Source organism: Struthio camelus, chromosome Z (assembly GCF_040807025.1).
Source record: "Struthio camelus isolate bStrCam1 chromosome Z, bStrCam1.hap1, whole genome shotgun sequence".
Lineage (NCBI taxonomy): Eukaryota > Metazoa > Chordata > Aves > Struthioniformes > Struthionidae > Struthio > Struthio camelus.
The window spans coordinates 56,088,958-56,109,871 of record NC_090982.1 but is presented as its reverse complement, the minus strand read 5'-3'; the positions used below and the strand labels follow the sequence as shown (position 1 = coordinate 56,109,871).

At 39.6% G+C, this 20,914-nt stretch overlaps 1 protein-coding gene across 12 annotated transcripts in view; it reads right to left on the bottom strand.

Moving 5' to 3' along the window:
- Positions 1–20,914, bottom strand: part of LOC138060871 (myocyte-specific enhancer factor 2C) — a 566,075-nt gene that overhangs the window by 123,792 nt on the left and 421,369 nt on the right. For 4 of the 12 annotated variants that reach the window (XM_068926652.1, XM_068926657.1, XM_068926654.1 and 1 more), the window contains exon 1: positions 3,262–3,816. The gene's annotated coding sequence lies outside the window, so the exon portion shown is untranslated. Of the gene's footprint in view, positions 1–3,261; positions 3,848–7,675; positions 7,775–8,033; positions 8,691–20,914 lie in introns of those variants that run through there. The other 8 variants (XM_068926644.1, XM_068926656.1, XM_068926645.1 and 5 more) reach the window with 6 other exon arrangements.

Genomic DNA, 20,914 nt, shown 5'->3' with positions numbered 1-20,914 from the left:
TGTCCACATGTAATATTGACCATCAGTCCTGAGAAAATTACCTTCAAGCTGGTCAGAAGAGTCAAGCAATTCCCACATTTTAAAAATAGAAAATTAATAAATTTTCTTTTTTTCCCCAATTTTTCACTTGTATCACCAGTGGTGCTTGCTGACTAGAGTTCTTCTATGCCCATTTTGCTTTTGAAATAAGGGGCAAAACTGTATTTCCAACCTTTTGATATACCAGAGTACTATCCCTAATCTTAAACGTAAAGTTCTCAAGCTCTTTTGAATTACATAGTTTTTTTAATGTTTTATACCTATCTAAATTTCTATAGAGTCTAAATGTGGATGTAGAAAAATCTCTCTGTTAATATTATACAGCAAGACTTAAAAAGCTTAAACTATGTCACAAAATAGCTGCTATGGTTATACTTCAAAATGCTGAAGCAGAGACTATAAACTTTTGGAAATTGCATAGCACCTTATTTATGTTCATCTTCATAATCAGTGCTTTCAAAAGAATTTCATTGTACTTTGTCTGATTTTTGGATTAATTACCATGTAGTTTAGAAAAACTATGTCCAACAGGTAAAAATGGAGTCAACGTATCATAAAACAAGTGATCATTCTTTCAGCCATCTAATATCAGTTCATGACTTCTTGCTTAATGAGACGTAGAAATACTCCTTAGCTCTCTGTGAAGATGAACTGAACTACTTTGCTGAAAAATAAATTAGCCTGTTACAGAGAAAAGTAAAATAAAAAGAAACAAAACTGGCAAAAGTATTCAATTCACAACTTCTGCTCAGTTCCTAAGTTTCTGTGTAGTTATATTTACCTACTAGATAGTGGGTTACTCAACTCACTATCAAAATCTTTCAGAGGTAACGTTTTGGAAAAAGCTTCAGTAAGTTTTTTTTTTTGTATAAAATGCATTAGATATTTTTAAAAACAACAGTGTTTAAGAGAGGTATCTCTGTTTTCGGATATACATGTTGCAGGGCCACAAATAAAGGGAGTTTATAAAAAAAGAATACTATATAAAGTTTTAAGAAAAAATTATCTGACTACCATAATGAAAAAAACTTCATAGTAAGTAAATATGTGTATGATTATACGCATGACACTCCAAAATTGGCAGCTCAGGAACATAATTCTAAAAGATTTCATCTCACGCACTATGCATGATTTAGTACCAATTCCTACAAGACTATTTGAAAGCCAGTTTCCCTTTTTTCTTGGTCAAGTAATCTTAACAGTATACAGACATATCTGACTCCTACATTCATTTATAAGGAAATTGAAAGTGATATTCCTACAATCTCTATCCTAAGAAAATAGTGGGACAAGCACTAGGTTTAGGTCTTCTGTGGGCCTGATCCTGTAAACTATTATTCATGTGACTTGTCCATTTTCACACAAGTCGTCTCAGCATTACCAGCGGGACTAGTTGTGTAAGAACTGTTTGCGTGAAAGGAGGTCTTCACATTCAGGCCCTAGAATTTTCTTCTGATACTGTCTATGTAAGATATATTAGTAAAAATATATATATACACATCACGTTTTAAAAATAAAAAGATTTGCACTACAAGGAACACAGACATACCGAATTAAGGGCCATTCTCTTAGGTTCTTACTCAAAGAAATTTTCCATTACTTCCAAAGGGACTTAAGAGGGAGCAGAGGCTTCACTATTAGACTCGATATGAATGATGTGTTCACGAATGCAGAAAGAATCATACATATAAAATGTAATATAATACATGCATTTTAATAAAACTGATAAAGTAAGAAACTCTTGCGGGTTTTCTGACTTCATATTAGGTTCCTAGAATCATGTAATAAAAATAATATACAAAACAACAAATCCTCGAAGTGGTCAATTGCCTGAGTGTTTGAACTGGAAATCAGAATGTAATACAGAGGTTAAAACTGGTTCACAGGTGGTTATATTTCCATGCCCTGCCAAGCCTCTAGGGATTAGAGTTATTATACTCCATATAAACATCTTTACTCTTCAACCACAATACCCTGAAAAGTGCCAGTAAAAAGAAAACTAGTCATATTTTCATCTAACATAATTGATTTACCACTCATCTTGCAGTTCTTTTAAAGTAAATATATGAAACTAGAACATCTGCTATTAAGCTGATCATTAGATATGTGCTAGGAAAATTCATTTTGTGTCAAGACAATTCTCTTCTGATCAACAGTGAAATATTGGCAAAGTGCCTTTCTCTGCTTAATTCTCTTAAATCTTTAGTCTTAAGTTGTGTATTACAGTATTTGATTTTAGGATACTGGTATTTGCTAATAATAATTGCTATATACAGTGGAAGAAAACAGAACTCTTCTATAAAAGATAATGTTTAAGTTCCCACAGTGATTCACTGAGTTTTGCTTTGCACTGTGCTGCTTTTTTTTTTTTGAGAAAAGGATTTATCATCTTAGCTTTATACTTGTTTTGTTTTTCAAGCTGACAGAAGGTCATACTAAGTTTTATGGAAAATGTAAGTATAGCAGTTACATAATGCACCGATAGTCTTATAAGTGTCTCATTTATATTAAACTTTATCTTAGCCCATAAGTAACAGTACTGCAACTAAAATAACCAGCTCTGTAAGGCTGATTAGCTCTACTTATTCATGTTAAAAAACGTAAAGATTACTTAAAGTACTATATAAAGACCAAAGCATAGTATTCCAATAGAGGTACACGGCATATCTTTAATCTCCACAACAGCATAAGGGGTCTTTCCATCGCAAACTTAAGCATTCATATGAAAGATGCACAAAGTTCAACACTTAACGAGCATGCATTACCTAAACTCAAGAACTGAAGAGCTATGATAAAATGAAGTTTAAGAGCATTTCACTCTTAAACTGGATTGTTTCCTTCGTCTGATAAATCAGGACGCAAGCACTACAAGGTCATAGCATTTGGTGAACTATTAAAACCAAATAAACTTCAAACACTCCACAATATCAAGCATACAAATGACGTGAAGTAACTTCATCAAAGTTTAAACACTTATGACACTGATAGGGACAAGTCTGCAATAATTTGACTAGACACTGATTTAACAATGTTACTTGTCTGAAAAGTTACTTTTAAGCAATTGACAGTGCAATCATCCACTTAAAAAGTCTGCAAGCAACCTCAATCCCAGTCCACATACACCGACTGATACACTCTTCAAACGCAATAGGAAACATACATGGGGCTTCTGTACAATGCCCACTGTATTTTATTTTAATGCTGAATTTCACATGTACTTACATTATAAACATTTAGCTGTTTAGATGATCAGACTAGTCCTTGAGATATTTTCCTTTCTTAGGAAAAAGAAAAAATCCCTTTACTTCTTCCAGCTTTTAAATATTCACCACCTGGTTCAACATGCAGCCTCCTTGAATCACACACACAACCTTCAAAGTCAATCCAATAAGCAGCCAGAAGATGTTTGGGGTGTGTGTGTGTGTGTGTGTGTGTGTGTGCGTGTGCGTGTGTGTGCGCTTGTGCGTGTGTGTGCAGCGTGGAGGAGGAGAAAGTGGCTGAGCTGTTGGTCGGATTAAAAGTAACCGGACTCGTCCTGAAAGCGTCCAGGAAGGAAGTGACAGCAGGCGAATGGGAAAAGGAGAGCAGCTCACAGCCTTTGTAACATCGCGGAGGGGAAGGGGGGAGGCAAGGAAGGGATTCAAACTACACGCCTGATGAGGTGTCCTTTTCTGCTTCTCTCCCTCTTCCTCCCTTTTCTTCTCCTTCTCCGTGTCTCTATTTCTCTCTCTCCCACAATCCCAAACGAATGACTCTCTCCTCCCGAGCTGGAGAAATAATCAGTTTCACTCTTGCAAAAAGGGGGCGGGATCAGATCCCGAAAGCGTTTTAATAAAACAAACATAGAGCAGCAGCAGCGGCAGCAGCTCCTTTCCTTGCCCCTCTAGTCTAAACTAGATTGATAAATTACTCCACTACACTACTTTAATTATGTATATGGTATGCAGAATAAATCACTGAACATCAGCACCTCAATCAAGCACTTTTTAAATGATAATTGCATCTTGGGTGAATCAATCTTTCCATTCCTGACATTTTGCTAATTTTAGTTTTACGGTGGGGGTAATGGCATATGCCACACGCAAACCTAATGACAATCCTTTATTATACAGAGTGAAGACAACACGGCGAGCCGGTGCTTATTTTCCCCCTTCTGGCGAGGTGCAGTAGCAGGAGGACGTTAGCAGCACTGCGAGAACTGGGAGAGAAATACAGTCTGGGTCAGCTCGGACACGGCAGAGCAAATGCTGCCCGCTGAATGTGTCGCCGCTGAAATACGAAAGGCCGCCCGGTATCCTGCAGTGGCGACACTGACCAAGCCAGCCTACGCCGCCTGCACGCGAGGCGTTACGGGGCGGCGGGGCTTTGAAACATCCTCCAACGTTGCAACCCTTAAACGCCCGCCAGCATGCGCCTCCGCGCTCCCCAGGCACGCGCTCCGCATCCGCACAGCCCGGCTTTCCTGCGCGCAGCCCCGCAGATAGGCACCGGGCTGCGCGGCCGCCGGCACGGGAAGGGGCGCGGCGCCGCGCCGCGCTGCGAGCCCCGCGGGCGGCGGAGCCCAGCCCTGGCCGCTGTCCCCCCGGGGCTGGCGGCTGCCAGGCCAGCAACTTCCTCACCAGTTTGGAAACGTTTCTATAGCGCGACTCTGCAGCCGGCGCTGCAGGTATTTTTAGCCCGCGTGACATTTCCTACACCATCTCCTTGCGCCTTTATGGGGCTGGAGCCCGCAGCCCGCAGCCCGCCTTCCCCAGCTCACTAGGTCCCGCAGCCCGGGGCCGGTGACTTCCCCCCGGCACGCGGCACAGGAAGCAGCGCCGCGTGGAGCAGGAACAATCCTGGTGGCAAAGTTGGGGGCAGCAAATAAGCAGCCACCTTGAGCAAACAGGAATGCTGGTTAGATAAAATACTGCTCGCTTCATTGCACAGGTCCAAATCACAGCCTACTGTCTGAGATGGGCTCTTGTCAGGCTTGTCCACAGAAATGCCCTATTCCCAACGCACTGTGCAAAAGGACAGAACGTTTTTTATATGCTCATTTGCTTTTAAAACCAGACTGAAAGGAGCATACTGTCTGGGAGTTTGAATCCAAACTAAGCACATGTAATAATTTGCGAGTAAAACCGGACTTTGCAGATACTTGTTTTAATTTTTATGCAGATAACCAACTTTTACAACCCTTTGAGAGCAGCAGGAGACTTTACTGAGGCACAGACCGTCTTATTAGTGATAGATTAAGGTAACGGCAATAGGAAGAGCTCATATAATAAAACCAAGAGCCTGTATTCAAACAACAGTGATAAATATATATTTGGCTGATTTTAATACAAGTTCTTGGTCTTGCAGTCTTTTCCTGTATATGCATCCCGTTGGGCCACTGACCTATTTCTGAAGTTCCATATTTGTCAATGAAAAAATGCCTTTTAAATTCAACTGTCCTTCTCAAAACATGGATGCTCAAAGCACCGTCAGAGCAAAATGAAGCTAATGGAGTTCTAAAATGCAGCCTGCAGTTGTTCTCAACTCAGATCCCCAGAGAGCACCTTTTACTGACTACAGGTCTCATCATGCCCTACTCTGTCTCGATGAGAGTTAGATACAGAGAATGGACAACCCTTAATGGACAGAGTTACATTCTGTACAATACACCCACAACAACAACAACAGTGATACTGATGTGCCTAGGACCATCCAGCAGCCAGACGTGAGCCAAGTACACTGTAAATGGTGACGAGAGGCACATACGCTTGGCAATGTCAGCAGTGGAGTCCAATATAACATTGGGAAAGAAATACTTGCTCAGCCCTAGGTTTGGCATGAAGCACAGCAGTACAGGAATATGGAATAGTTACATGGGTTGTACCCTTGCTATGCCTCCTCTGCAGATAATTTTGGTCTCCCAGTGTGGCACCCAGCTTTCCAGTAATAATTATTGTCTTAGTGGCAAAAATAGAAAACTGTGTTAAGCCTTTGCACTTTTGTGCTCCAATTGAAAATGACTGCCATCTGATCTTTTGTGCAGGATAAATAAGTTTTCAGGTTTCTGGCTAGTTGATAACACAGCCCTTCAATAGGCAAGATGGAATTTGAGTAATATTTTAGCTTAAAAACAATTATTAGAGTGGACAGATATTTCAGAAAGTAACATACACAGCAGCTTAACACATCTACTGCATCTCCTTGTAGGCTCTTGCGGCCTAATCTTTAAATAGTTGTGACCTTCACATATGAGAGTATCTTAAAGCCATGCCAAGTTTTTGTCATGAGTATAATTCATCAAATCCATGTAAAGGACACCTCAGTTTTTAAAGCAGGGTTCAGATACTAGACGGACAGATAGATAGGAGGGAAGGAATCATGCTTTCTTGCTCATCTCAGCATTAGATAAGACATGAAATTGTGCAGTATCTTTGGAATTGTTTAGGATTTTTCTATTTGGCTGCACTTAATTGTAAAATCTGGATTAATTTCAAACACCTTCATTCCAGTATCTGTAGTTGTACTGAGGCTCCACAAACAGGCCCTTTTTGAATTCTTGCGAGTGAGTCATATCTACTACTTTTGCTGTTAGCAGGTCATGTGTAGGTCTGCTGACAAAATTATTTTTTTCTTAATCCATCACCTAGTGCACACACGATTTTAAACACTGAGACACCAGTGAAAATGTAACAGTTTCAAAAACAATTCCCCGAAGTTTTATCTATGAGTGAAGTGTGTCCAGCTACCTCTTTCCCTTACAAGTGTGATTATCTCAGGGTGGGTTTATAAAACATTCCTTTGAAGATGACAATCAAAGTCCATTTTTATTCTTTTGTGGATGCAGAACATATCTTTTCCTTAGGAGAAATGAGATTGCCACCTTCATCATTTAATGACATTTAAACTGAAAAGCACTAAGGTTACTATGCAATGATCCACCTCCTTTGCATCTTAACCCTGGGGTGGCTTAGTTTCTATTTTCTGTTCAAAGTTCTGCTCAGCCCCACTCCACGCCTCGCTCTCTTCCACCACCTCCCTATCTTATAAGAGCAACACAGTATAACACTTCTTCCCATGTCTGGCTGCTTTTAAACTTGGCCCACGCTGGGTGCAGCGCTTGAAGTGAGCTTTACAAAATTATTTTAAAGTGAGCTGGGGCGGTTGCCACAGCAACCCACCCTGAGAGAAATCGAGGCTATAGATTAATCTACCCCACAAGATTATTCAACGGTACTGTATTTGTTCTTCATTCATTCAGAATATTCCCTCAATCCATATGATTTCATAAGGAGCAAAAGGTATAAATTCAGATAATTTCAAAGATAATAGAATATATATTCCAGGAACACAATTTAAATGCTTTGTAAACCATTGCAGAGAGCTGAAATGTACGTGATTCCTTGCAAAATCATTTAATTGTAAAAAAATATTTGCAAGGTAGGCACAGCTGACACATGAACTTTAAATAAAATGGCATGCCATTACTGAAATGGTGCTATACACATCAAGCAATGATTACAGAAAGCCTTTGTCACAGGTGTACCTGTAAGTACATAATACAGCAGAGTTTGCTCTCCAGGCTTTGCTTTTAGCATTAAATCTGAAAACAATAAATAGTACTTTGTAATATTAAATGCAATAAATATTAAACACTCACCACATACACCCTCTTTATTGTCAAAATCATCCGCCTCCAATGCTTTACTTAATCTTTTCCATAGTAGTTACTTCACAGTTTACAAGTCTTGTTCGGCACCTTGGATGTTTAAAAGCACAAAAGTAGTATATTATTTAAATGCAAAACTATAGTACTTAAATATCTTTAAGGAGATTTATGGAACAATTTCTATAAAAAGAATATGCATCCTTACTGGTGCGCACTTAGGCCTAAAAAGAATACCACTTGTAAGTAGCTTTAAGTTTTCAGAACTGTAAAAAACTCCATCTAAATTCTACTTTAGGGATGCTACACTATCAATAAAAATATAAAATTATTGATCTTGGACTGTACTAACCTTCCAATAGGTACTTCGAAAATTACTTCTGCTTTTATGGGCTTTTTGAAAAACGTACTGGTGCATTGTTTAACAAATGTCAATGTGAAAGACTGTGCCAAATGCGAAAATGTTAAAGCTTGGAATATTAATTTCTTCCTTCTTTTAAAAAGTATTGTATGCTCTGCAGCTACCCAGGGAAGCTTCCCCTCGGGCCTGCCTCTAGGAATGCGACACTGAGCATCATCAGGAGAATTTTTCGAGCTGAAATGCCCCTTTTCCTCCACACCAGTTTTTGTGAAAAGGGTGTCCTCGCGCAAATCCAAACAACGCTGTAATGTAACGGTTGGCCGCACTGATGAGCTGTGGCTTAGAGGAGTGACCAGTGTAGTTTCTGCCTTGACCCCTTGTAGCCGGAAAATATTTTGGCCCTGTGCTGGTCTCTCCACTTTCTAAACTTTTGCATTCATTTTCTTAAAACGGCTCGAGCATTCCCGCTCAGCGCAACTGGGGAACGGGCGGTGAGGCGGGAGGACAGCAGCCAGCACTGCGCGTAAGCGCGGCAGAGACAGGCAAGTCACTGCCCGCGCTCTCTGGAGACCCCCCGGGCTTCACGCAGCGCGGCCCTAACGGTCCCAACGGCCCCAACGGCCGCCGCGAGCCGCCCCGCCCCGCCGCGCCGCGCGCGCGCGCGGCCCGCCCGAGCCCCCCCACCCCGGGCCGCGGCGGTGAGGGGAGGGGGGGCGCCCCCCGCCCGGCAGGCCCGTTGGGTGCGGGGGAGGAGGCGGCCCGGGTGGGAGGAGAGCGGCGCGGCGCGGCAGGGCGGCGGCGGCGGCGGCGGCGGCGGCGGGGCCGGCCGGGGCAGGGAGGTAAGGTGGGTGCCACGTGTGTGTGCGCGGGCGCGGCGCGGAGGCGGCCCGCGGCCGGGGGAGGCCAGGCGGGGCGGAGGCAGAGGCGGGGGCGGGCCGAGCCGAGCCAAGCCCCGGGGCGGCCGCTGTCGCTGCGGGCGGCTGCGCGGGGGGCAGCGCGGCGGCGTGCCTGGGCGGCCCGGCCCCGCGGGGCGGCTTCGGCCACCCCCCCCCCCCCCCCCGCCCGGCCGCGGGCCTCAGCGCAGCCCGTGGGCCCGGCGCCGCGGGTCTGGCCCCGGGGAGAGGCTGGCGGTGCGGGGCACTTCGCGGTTACCGACGTCGTGTCGGGGGAAAAGGGGCGCCGGGCGCTAGCGTGTCCTCCCGCCCCCCTCCTTCTTCTGTCAGGAGCCTGCCCGCGTTGGCGTTAAAAGCCGCTGGTTGCCGGGGGTTGTTACCGACCCGGTGGTGCAAGTTCAACGCCTGCTAACGCGAGATAAGGTAGTCCCAGACAGAAAAATCGGGCAGATTCGGTTGCGATTAGAGAGGAGCACCGAGTACTTCTGGAAAACCTCATGACACTGCTGCTATTTAAAACAACTAGGACAGGAATAGCAAATGGTAGGAAGTCCCAGCTAAAGGTTGGTTCTGAAAATCTGGAAGTGATCAGCAACCTTAACTCTGCTCTGTATTTCCCTATAATACTGTCCCGTTTGCTAACCCCCAGATTACCCATAGTAGGGCCCCTCCAAAGTCTTCTGAAGACTTTACAACATTTTGTCTACCTCTCTGACCTTTGGAATAAATAAGACCATTTGTTTAGGAGACTGAAGTACAGCACAGGCTACAGCTAGTATTTTGTGCAGTGCAAATAGGCTTTATACTGCACATGAGTAATTGTGTCTCAGACCATGTTGGGTAAAGTGTATTGCTATCTACCTAGCACGTGGGATGGTACGGAGTCAGTAGTGACAGAAGTCGACAGGGAGGTGTGTGATATGAAAATGTGCATTAATGAGTAGGGTGAGGCTGGTAAAGTTATTTGATCTGCAGCTAGAGTGTGACAGAATGTGGTAGATGGCTTATTCTGGGAAAGGGAATGGCGGGGGGCTTTTCAGTTGTTAGCAGGCAATGTGTGTGTTAGCATGCATCGCAGCAGAGTGACTATGGCAGGAGGGGGTGTAGCACATACTTGGCAATGCTTGTAAAGATAGAATAAATTGTATTTCTGGTTTAGATGGAGATCTCAGAGGTAGACTAATCTGGGACATTATCTGTTACTTTCCAGGCTTTCAAAAGATTGGGTTTTTTTTAATGCCCCCCCCCCTTTTAAAGCTTTTTTTTTTTTTTCCTGCTCCTATGCTATTTTCAAGGGCCTTTGTAGGGAAGAGACTAACTGATTGTACAGGGGAAAAGGCTGCCAAATGCACAAACTCAACAGTAAAAAGAGGGATGTTTTGTTTTGCTAAATTGTTCCAGTTCTAGTAATCTGAAGTGTTTCATTGTTACAAAAGGCAGTTTCTGAAACTGTAGTTTTCAAGTTGATACTGTCCTTTAAATATCTCGTAAAAAGTTGTCCACGACATTCTTGTCTAAGAATTTCTTTACTGTAGTTTTGTTTCTTTTTTAACACCGTTTTACAACAAGAGATAGGAGGAAACTTCTTCATAGGTAAATATGTTTTCTTTCAACAACAAGATTAGATATTACCAAAATTGTCCTCAAAGTGTAAAAATAGTAAATCACAACACAGCCTAATATTAGAATCAGATCCTGGAGCTAGTGATAACCATTCTTTTTGTTTGCTACACACATGCTTTTTAGAAATAGACTAATGCTTCAGGTCTGTCATCTGGTTGAAAATGAGGCTGAACTTGCATTTGAAGGAGTCAGCAACTACAGAAATGTTGAATTTAATGGCTGGTGTGAAACTGGGTTGCTGTGGAGATCATGTACCAAATCCAAAGCCCACTGAAGTCTGCTGAAATCTAATGCACTCTGATAAGTTTTAGCAGAGACCCTAAAATGGAAGCTCAGGCCTGCATCAGTGGTCATCCAGATCCTATTCCTGCCTCAGACTTAATCTTTATGCCGGCTGGAACTCCAGTGCCTGTACCAGGCACTGTCTCTCCCTAAGGTATTTAAATGTCCTCATCATCCTATGACAGCATTCCACCAAATGTATAAAGTTATATATATATATATATATTTATATATTTATATATATATACACACAAACACACATACTTTAAGGGGACAACAGTTGTAGTCAATGAGCTTGCTTAAGTGCAACTAAAGGAAGAATTTAACCTACTAATCCTCCCACCCCTTGAGGTTTAGGGACTCAAAAAATGTGAGTCTAGACTTTTATGGAAGAAATGTATCAACAATTTTGAAGTTTGTGGGTGTTAGACAGAAATCGTCAAACAAAACTTTTTTCTGATAAACTAAAAAGTTCAGTAACTAGTTTCAAATTTTTCTTCAAAAATCTCTTCTGACATAAAGTTAATTAGGTGAAATTTCAAGCTAAATGGGCTTTTTTTCCTATGCAAAAATTTAAAAATAGATCAAATATGAGCTTAGAGTGGAGATTTGGAATCACTTCCCCATCTTAATAGGGTCTAAGTACAGGAATGGATTTGAAGAATAATTTGGGAAATTGTGTCATTTTTCTTGAACTGCCGTTCATCAGTCTGATTATTCTGCATCTTCGTATGCCTCAGAAACATTTGATTTCTTTAAAAAAGACGACATTTGGTAGAAAACTAAGGCATTATATGATTTAATGCAACTGTGATTAAAGTCTTGCTAGACTGGTAAAGAGCATTCATCTGAGAAATATAGTACCTTTACTGTTCTTCTCAGTTACTAATAAGTGGCACACTGGATGGAGAGAAAAGGCAAAAAAGCATAATACAAGACATGCTGTGCCCTGGTGGTTCTTTGTTCTACATGGCCAGTGATGAAACAGAGACTAAATTAGAGTAGCTGTAGGGCTGCTTGAATTTATACAAGGAATCAGGTAGGTTCTTGCCAACTGCAAAGCACAGCACCAAGAATGCCTTTCTTTACACATCTTCACTTATCTTTTGTTATCTTGCACAACATCTAGGCTCAATGCAGAAGAGGGAAACTTTATTTTTCATTGTTAATTTAGGCAATTTTAGAAGGCTTAACCCTCTTCACTGTTTGCTAGTCGTTTCAAAAGAAGATTCCACTGAAAGACAGGCTCCCAAGAAATAAGTTTCAGTACTAGCATTATAAGAAATGTTTATAACTAATCTATAATAATAAGTTATATTATTAGTCTATAGTTACTAGTTATATTAGTTCTATAATCAGTTAAAACCTTTCTTGTTCCTGCTACGATGTTTAGTTGCCCATGCGATTGCCCCCAGTTGAATACATAGACTCTCCAACAGATATGCCATTTAATTTTGGGGAAGGTGGGGGAAATTTTTTAAGCTGTGCATTCCCTCACTTTTCCCAAAATGGAATTAATAGACTAAGGTATTGCGATATTCTCAGGTGTTTTGCCCAAAACCCCACAACACAAAACAAAAAATATGATTGTACCCCCCTGTTAATTGTGTGACACTCAAGCATTTGTCTATATTGCACTGCATGACGATGTGATACAGAGGCAGACAGCCATAGATGGCCAGAAAATGCTTAATTAAGTATTCTGCAGCTGCTACAAATTAGATCAGCATCTGCATCTGTGCAGACAATGAAATTCATGATAATTCTGAGGGCCAAGCAAAGTAGGGGGTTTGTTTTGGATAGACCCTTAGCCACAATTCAAAGAGAATTCAAATCAAACCTGTTCTAAGGGTAGAAAAACACTGGTCAACTCATTCTTCTGTTTCCGAAGGCCAGTATGGTTCCCTGTCCTGGCTATAGATACAGATTCCAACATACCACAAGAAAGACTGTTGTTATCATACTCCTACCTAGGAGAGGAAATGCCTTTTTTTTTTTTTTTTTGAGAAATGCAATTCGCAGGGGTTTTCCAGCCAAGTTTTGAGATATATTTCAGATAAGCATCCAGAGTTTTGAATGTTTTTCTAACAATTTGCATCTATTTCAAGTTGCTTACCACTTTCTGTAACCAAAGTTGGAGTAAATAATATGCAAATTTAAAAGGTCAATCATCCTGCCTGTTATAACAGAATATGCTGTATGAGATTTGCAGCATAAATTAAATATGGAATACAATAGTAATAGATTGGTATGTGGAATGAGGAAATGAAGGTACTGCTGACAAACTATGTACACGGATATACCTGCATACAGCTACTAAGAGGCAATAGGTTAGTCTGGGCTTTTTGAGAAAATTCACTGTTCTTAATTTTAATCTGTAAACTCTTCAGTGCTAGATTCATGTTTTTGTTTTGCGTTTGAGCTCCAAGCACAAATGTTGATCCCTAACTGTAGTTTCTAAGTGCTGCAGTAATACTACTGTTATCACAAACAATAATTAATATAAAACTTTTATTAGCTGTTTTAGAAAGGCCCTTTGAAGGCTGACAGCTCTTGTTGATAATGTGAAGAAGAACTTGTAACCTCTATGGCCATAAAATGTAATTGTACAATAGTTGGGTCAGCTTTTAGATGTGCTTGTGCCACTTATGTTAGTCTATATTAAAACTTCCATAAGCTTCCAGCTGTGATGTCATTGGTTATAACTCTTCCCATGGAAGCACTTTAAAAAGTTGATATTACTGAGGTTAAAAGGAAACTGAGCCTCAGAGGTCATGTTTGGATACGTACTTTGGTTTAGATGTATTTCATCTGAAGTTATTGTTGCTGTCGTGCGATCTAGGTTGAGCATCTTGGCACAGTTCCTCTATGATATAGACAGATTTAAGCTTCAACTTCTGGTCTGTTACCTTGTGCAAATCTGTACCATTTTATAAGGAAACAATTGGGCTTGCAATATCCGATTTCAACAATGTCTTTATGGATAGCTACAGCGAGGCAGTTAAAGACAGAAAAACCCTGCTACTAAATTGGAGAAGCTAAGGTTCTGAAATTGAAGGGTATTTATCTTATTTAGGCAGGTAAGGACCACATGGAGACACTTCCATTTTTTTTTAAGCAGTTCGTCTCCAATCAATTAAAAACTGAAACTTCTCAGACTGACCCATCAACAATGTGATGACCCTCTCCATTCTTAAACTCTCAATAAAGCTAAATATTTCCATTATAAAAAAAGTGAGTTGATAACACTCACCAGCTTTTTGTCTTTACCCTTTTCAGCTTCAACAGCCTGAAGGTGTTTGCTGTAAGGCCCCTTTTCTCTGGAACCTCTGGATGTGACTGAGCTGTCCTCTGGGCCATGACCTGGATATACAGAGCTAGGGCTGGAGAGCAGGAATGTGTTTGTAAGGGAGTCATGGGATTTTCGAGCTGTAAGCAGTAGTGGAGGCTTTGCTGGGGGTCCTAGATAGTCAGGTGGAGTGAAGGTGGGGCAAAGATAGAGAAGGGCATATGGACAGTAACTTGGGAAAAACCCTTGCTCACTAAGGAATATACAGATTAAGAATTTGAATTCAAGTGATATTTCATTAAAAGTTCCTGCATCCTTTTTGCAGATTAAACCCAGCACTTTAACCCTTGCTGGAACAACAGGGAGAAGTGCTTTTTTGCCCTAAGTAGGAGACAGTTTCCTCACATTCCTGAGGAAGAACACAAACCAAAGCCTCATTTCAGTCAGGTCCTATGTGCCTAAGATTTAAAATGCTATCAAAAGTGTAGTGGCTGAGAATCAAACAGTTAATGAAGTCAGACACTGCAAGGACAAAATTAAATGGATGGCCACATCTTTCAAAAAGTAGGAACTATCCTGACATGCAGGTAGATTATTTCACAATCTCTTCTATTTTTTTCCCCACAATTTGTAGACTCCTCATTAATTTTCATAATTATTGTGAGTGATATTAATTTTTTTTATTACCAAACATTCTTCTACAACACTTGCAAATTCAGAAAGTGGATTGATACTGGGGAAAGGGCTATTTACAGATAGCAATATAGTGGATAGAAAGTATCCTGCCGCCACTTCAGAAAGCAAAAAAGCTATATGATCCTGTTATTTTGTATACTTCTATATCCTTGTCAGCTCACCATTAAAAAGATGAGTAGAGAGACAAAAAATTACTGGGGAAGAACTTTTTTTTTTCTTTTAAAAAGAAAAGATACAGAAAGGTTTGTTTTGCTGAATTAATTGTTAGCTGCTGGATGTCATACTGGTCAACTTTTTGCCTTGCTGTTACATTCCAGGGTACAGTATATCAGATACATTAACATTCGATCAAACTTCATATACTAACAGCACAACTTGCAAGTATATATGTGAAACTAGCATTACTATGTGTATATGATCAAAGCTGTGTCTGCCGTTTCATTCATTCTGTACAGTTATTTCACATGCTTCCAGCAAATTCATCGAATACCCTAGCTTAAATCTGTATGCTTGCCCTTTGTAAGCTGCATCTATTGAACTTAATTTAGAATCCAGTGTCTTTATATTTAAGCATAGAATGCATTGGGCTTTTATCTTTCTTGAAAATTTTCTTAAATAGTACTTTCAGGACTTGCCTCATAATGCTAGCTACTTTTAAGGGAACAACCTTATTTAACTATGGCATAAGTTGTTAGTACTTCATTGGAAAAGACAACTCAGTTAAAAGCAGTTTGTATTCCTGTTCATTGTGATAAGGGGGCTTGTTGCAAGGAAAATTTACACTATTACTATCTTGTATATGGTGAACTATAGCGTGTGACAACATTTAAAAAAAACAGAATAGCAGGGAGGAGCTATGAGCAGTCATGGGCAGTGGTATGGGAATGCTAGGGGTATCTTCAAATATGACTGCATTTACTGGACTACAGTGGTGTGAAGGGGTGGAGAACAGTTGCAGAGCAGTCTGTAGCCTCTCCAAACAGTTTTAGAGGTGGTGAAGCAGCCAGGCAAAGCAGCAGCTCCAGATACTGCTAATGGACTGGCAAGGAAGAGAATTCCATTCTCCACTGCTTCCTAACATGCATCTATTCCTTTGACTTTAAGGGAGACAGTATTCAGACCAATAAACAAATGATTTATAGATTAAAAAATTCTGAAGGCACATAAAAAACCTACGCATTGTAGAATATAATTTTCTTTATAATACCAAGAAAAATAATAAATTTAAAGTTTATAGATATACACACAATATAAAGTATATACATAAAAATAATTGAAAATTTGCATGTTTCAGATGTTCATTTATGAAGCACTTAAGGCATACAGGCTATTTCCCCCTCCCCCCCTAATTTTTAATCATATAGTTTTTAAATTTAAGTTTTAAAAGCAACTTCATTGTCTTCAGTGGAATGCTTCCAATTTTCACCAGTGTAAGTGAAAGGAGAACAAGGCACAACATGCTTTGAAAAATATCATGCAACACTATATGAAGAGCCTTGAATTCACTTTTGAAAAACGTAACATATAGTCACTAAATTGTAATTTTTGCCAAAGCTTTGTGGTTAGATCCCATTATATTTACACGCACTATGGAATAAGTAATATAGATGTCTTCCTGACACTAAAGCTTGGGATTTATCGGAAGAGACAAACATGTGGTTGAAAGCTGAGCTAGACTGCAGCTTTTCAAAATGAAAAAGATAAAAAGATAGTTGTAAAATAAACCACTATAGTTTACAAAATGGACAACAAAGCAGGTCCAGGGAACAGAAGGAACGTTGATCTCTTAGTTAATGGGGAATAGTTGGTACAGAAACAAGTGATCGTACCAGATATTTTAGGGCTGATTTTGTTTCTATCTGAAATAGTGGTAAAGCTCCAGTGAATTAAATAAGGTTTTTCTATGTTTTTTAGTTTCTCAGCATTTCATGTTAATAAAAAGCTATTTTAAAATTTCATTTAATGTGCTTAAGCCTGCTAATCAGAAAAATAAGCAGCAGAAAGACCAATAAAAGACACCGATTTAAATTTGATTGTATAAGTTACCTAAATGCGAAATCTCCACCTTGTGCAACATTAATCCTTTTCTAGAAAAGGAAAGCATTCTATATTGAAGTTATATTTTAAAAAATATTCTTTTTCCCCAAATAACGTGAGGTACAGACTAACTTTAATAGGATTTTCTTGAAATTGTCCAGGACTTTGTCACATTAATTACTGTTACTGAGCCTCTATAATCAATACAGTGAAATCCAGACAAAATTACATCTTACTGAAATAATGGCTCTAAAGCAAAGGCTGTATGTTTTTCTTGGTTAATATAACATCTACAATGTCTAGTTAACTCTAGGAATTGCTTTTACTATTTACTGTCTTCTGATTTAACAGTGCTTCGTTTTAATGGATATTTAGGGGATTTGATTTCCATACATTAAGAATGTTATGTATGAAACAGCAATGTTTTACGGACATTGCATAGCTCAAAGGCAGCCACAGAATTTTGCTTTCAGGATATGTTTTGGGTTTTTTTTTTTTTGTTTTGCTTTATGTATCTTACTTTATTTGAGAAAATACTTTTGACATTTCGAGATTTACTTTACACTGTTTGGACTAGTAATGTTTTATTCTAGTGGTCTGTTTTTCTAATATATAGCAGGATATTCTTGTAACAAAGAAAATTGCCATTATCTTCATATAGCACACCCCAGAAATGTACATAATCTTTGCTATTCTCTTCCTGTCTCCCAAAACGAACAAAGTAGACAAGGACTAAGGCCTGATCTACCTCCACAGAGGTCAGAATTTCCTTGTCAACTTTACTGGTCCAACACTAGGCAGCAGAGCTGAAAAAAATTCACAAGTGAGGGCTGTTAAAAAAAGGCCTTAGATATTCTTATTCAGTCTGAGGTTAGGCTGTCCATTGCTGATAAATTATTTATTGACATATGGGGGAATTTCCACTACAGAACTACTATAACTGCATATTGCCATATAATTCTTTCCGTCTCCCGATAGTATTTTCTATGATGTGCATGTGAATATGGAATCTGTTTTTTTCAAAAAGATTCATATGGTCAAGTTCTCTGCCTGTTTACTTGCTTAAATAAATGTTTTCAATTTAATGAAACAATTTGTAATGAATACTGTGAAACAAAGTTAAAAGCATGAGTTCTTGAAATAGAAATCATAATAAAAATGCCTTTTTCCCCTCCAAAATATTTATTTTAACATGTGGTCACATTTTCCTGCGTTTTCACATTAATTGAAATCTTATTGTTCTAAAAAAATAAATCTTTCTCCCTTCGTCTAGTTTCCCAGCCCTCTTACGCAAATAAAAAAAATACACATACGGCCATAATTTGTGGTTTTAAAAAAAGTAAAATTGTGTAAATTCACTGTATCTTTAAAAAGCATCATGCCAAGAAGTACTCTCACATAGCCTATGTTTCATAATTTACCTTCTCACTTCAGTGAAACAGCAACATATGATTATACTTTTGATTACTAACTGGGTTTTAAAAAATGATCTGAAGATTTTTAATTTGGGTCCTTTTTTTTCCTGACAAAGTAATCTTAGGTTAACGCTCAAAAGGAGTTGCTAAGGCTTTGGAACATCAGCTGAAGCCCCAAATACCGGGAGCATTCTCCAGGCAAGAAATCCTTCCTTTTTATTTGGAAATAGCCAGGATAACGGATTTGTTTTAAGGGAGGCAGGTTGGGGGGTGGGAGGGGGGAAATACAACAGCAATACTGGCTGGCTTCTAGTGTTCTTGTATGTAATCCTGCATGTTCTTCCCATTCAGATTCAGAGAAACAGTTTGAAAGAAACTGCCTATAAATATCAAATCACTTTCAAGAAACTTCTCTTGGTTACAGAAGCTAAAAATCAAGCACCATATCAAATAAAATGTGAAGCATGCTACAAAGCTTATCTGCTTTCTCCTGAAGAAAGCTCTGTGAACGTAGCCAGAAGCCTGGAGCTGAATCCTCCAGTGCTGTAGCAAGCAGAACAACCCTAAAAACTTAAAATCATTTTTAATTGTTTTCTCTATGAAAACTCACCAGTGCCCTTCTTCTCCAGGAAGTTGTACCCGTCAGCACCTGCTGAGGGCTTCGCTGATGAAACTGACAGGTAAAAAAAATTCCTGTAGAATAAAGCCAGACCAGCTGGCTTTGAAGAGAAACCCCCCAGTTTGGGTTGTGTTTGCCTCACTCACCCTCTACTCTGCAGCCCGAGGCTTTTTCTGCTTTAGTCGTTGACCTGTAGGCTGCGTGATGCGGGCGCGCAAGTGTCTGGCAGGCCGAGGTGCACCTGCTGCTGTCACTCCGGAGTAAATTTAGCTGTGAAAGGTATCACTGACAAGCAGACCTTTGTCAGCGCTGGCAAACGAACACAGATTTCCCATCCCTTCCCCCTCAAAGAACGCTGCGAGTTCAAATGGAAAATATCGAATCAGCCGTCTTATCCAGAAATCACTTCTTTGAGAAAGGAAGAGGCAAAATTGCTTTCATATGGCAAAAAAGTTTCCTCCTTTACATAGACGGTAAAATTACATTCCAAGAATAATCTCTGAACAAGACAAGTTTTTGTTCTATTAATTGTGGCTGGAAGGAAACTTTTTTAATGGAAATACAGCGCACACATATTTCAATTCAGGTTATTAAACTGTGTTAAGTATTAAAGTTGATTGCCTTTCTTTTCACTAACTCATTGTGCTTTTTTATCCAAAGAAATATTAGAAGACTAAAACCTCTCAAATAGGAGGTATTAATCTCATTCCCAAAATTAGAAAGCATGCAGTGTTGAGAGACTGGATGTCAAAATTACATGTTCATAGCACTTGTGCTTTGGAAATCTAGGAACCAACCATTTTTAAAATGGAAGCCAAAGTAAAATGGAAAGCCTTCTGAGAGCGAAGCAAACTAAACGTGGTGTTCTTGTCCTTATTGGATTCAGGTAAGGGCAATTATCATTTGTATCTGCCCATTAGTTCCCCCCCCCCCCCTCCTGGAAGTGGCTTCTGGTGATTGAAATAGAAATACGTAATTTGCATCAGTGTGTCTATCGCAGAGTTAAAAAAAAGTTGTCAACATACGCTTGCCAGGATTAGACGCGGCATACCTAGTTTTCAAGCAGAAGTGGAGTATCTATGTCAGAAACTCAGACAACTTTAAGGAAAATCATCAAAAGTGAGTCTAGAATATGCTTCTTAAAAGGAGCAAAATGTTCATTTTAGAAAGAGTGATGAGAAAAAGTCTGGGTCAGGAGTGCTTTGTAAAATAAACAAGGTTCCTATTTACTTACTATGTATAAACAACCACTCACCAAGCTGTATGTCTCCGCAGGGGCACCCTTTCAGATAAAAACGTGGACCTGATTGGCATCATCCTGTATCCATGGAAACGTTGTAAGTACCTCTCTCAATATGTACTTCTCTTATTCAGGGTTTAAAAGCCGAGTACTGAATAAGTAAGTGTTTTTATTTAATAATTATACAGGAGGTACTTTGTGGAAGCTTGGTAAGAGGAACAGGTTCTTGGGTTTTGTATCTGTCATAATAAAGCCCTTCATGGTTTCATCATATTTGATAAAATCATGTATTTCATTTCAAGTGTCCCGTCAGCTCTCGTTCTTAGATAAAAACGACATTCAAAGTCCTAATGAATGAGAACTCTGAACTTTTTGATGATCCATTACTGTCTGAAAAATAATGATCATGGTTCATGTTCCCTTCAGACTTAGGCACTGCTTTAATTGCAATAAACTAGACTGTTTTGAACATGAAAAAGAATAGTAGAAAAAATTGTTCATAAGAAAACAGACTATTTTCTTTTGAAAACAGGTATAGCCACCCATATGGCTATTTAGTAGGTCACAGAAATTAGCAGTTTAGCAATCAGCTTGAAATCTAACCAAAAGACTGAAATTACAGATGTTTTAGCATAGAAATAAGTCAAATGGAAAATAACAATTTTCCTGTTAAGATGTGCCTGCCTCACTACTTGGTTAAAAAAAAAAAAAAAAAAAATCAAGCCAAAGAACCAGCAGAAATAAGGGATTTTCTATCTCCATATTCCCGTGCAGAGAA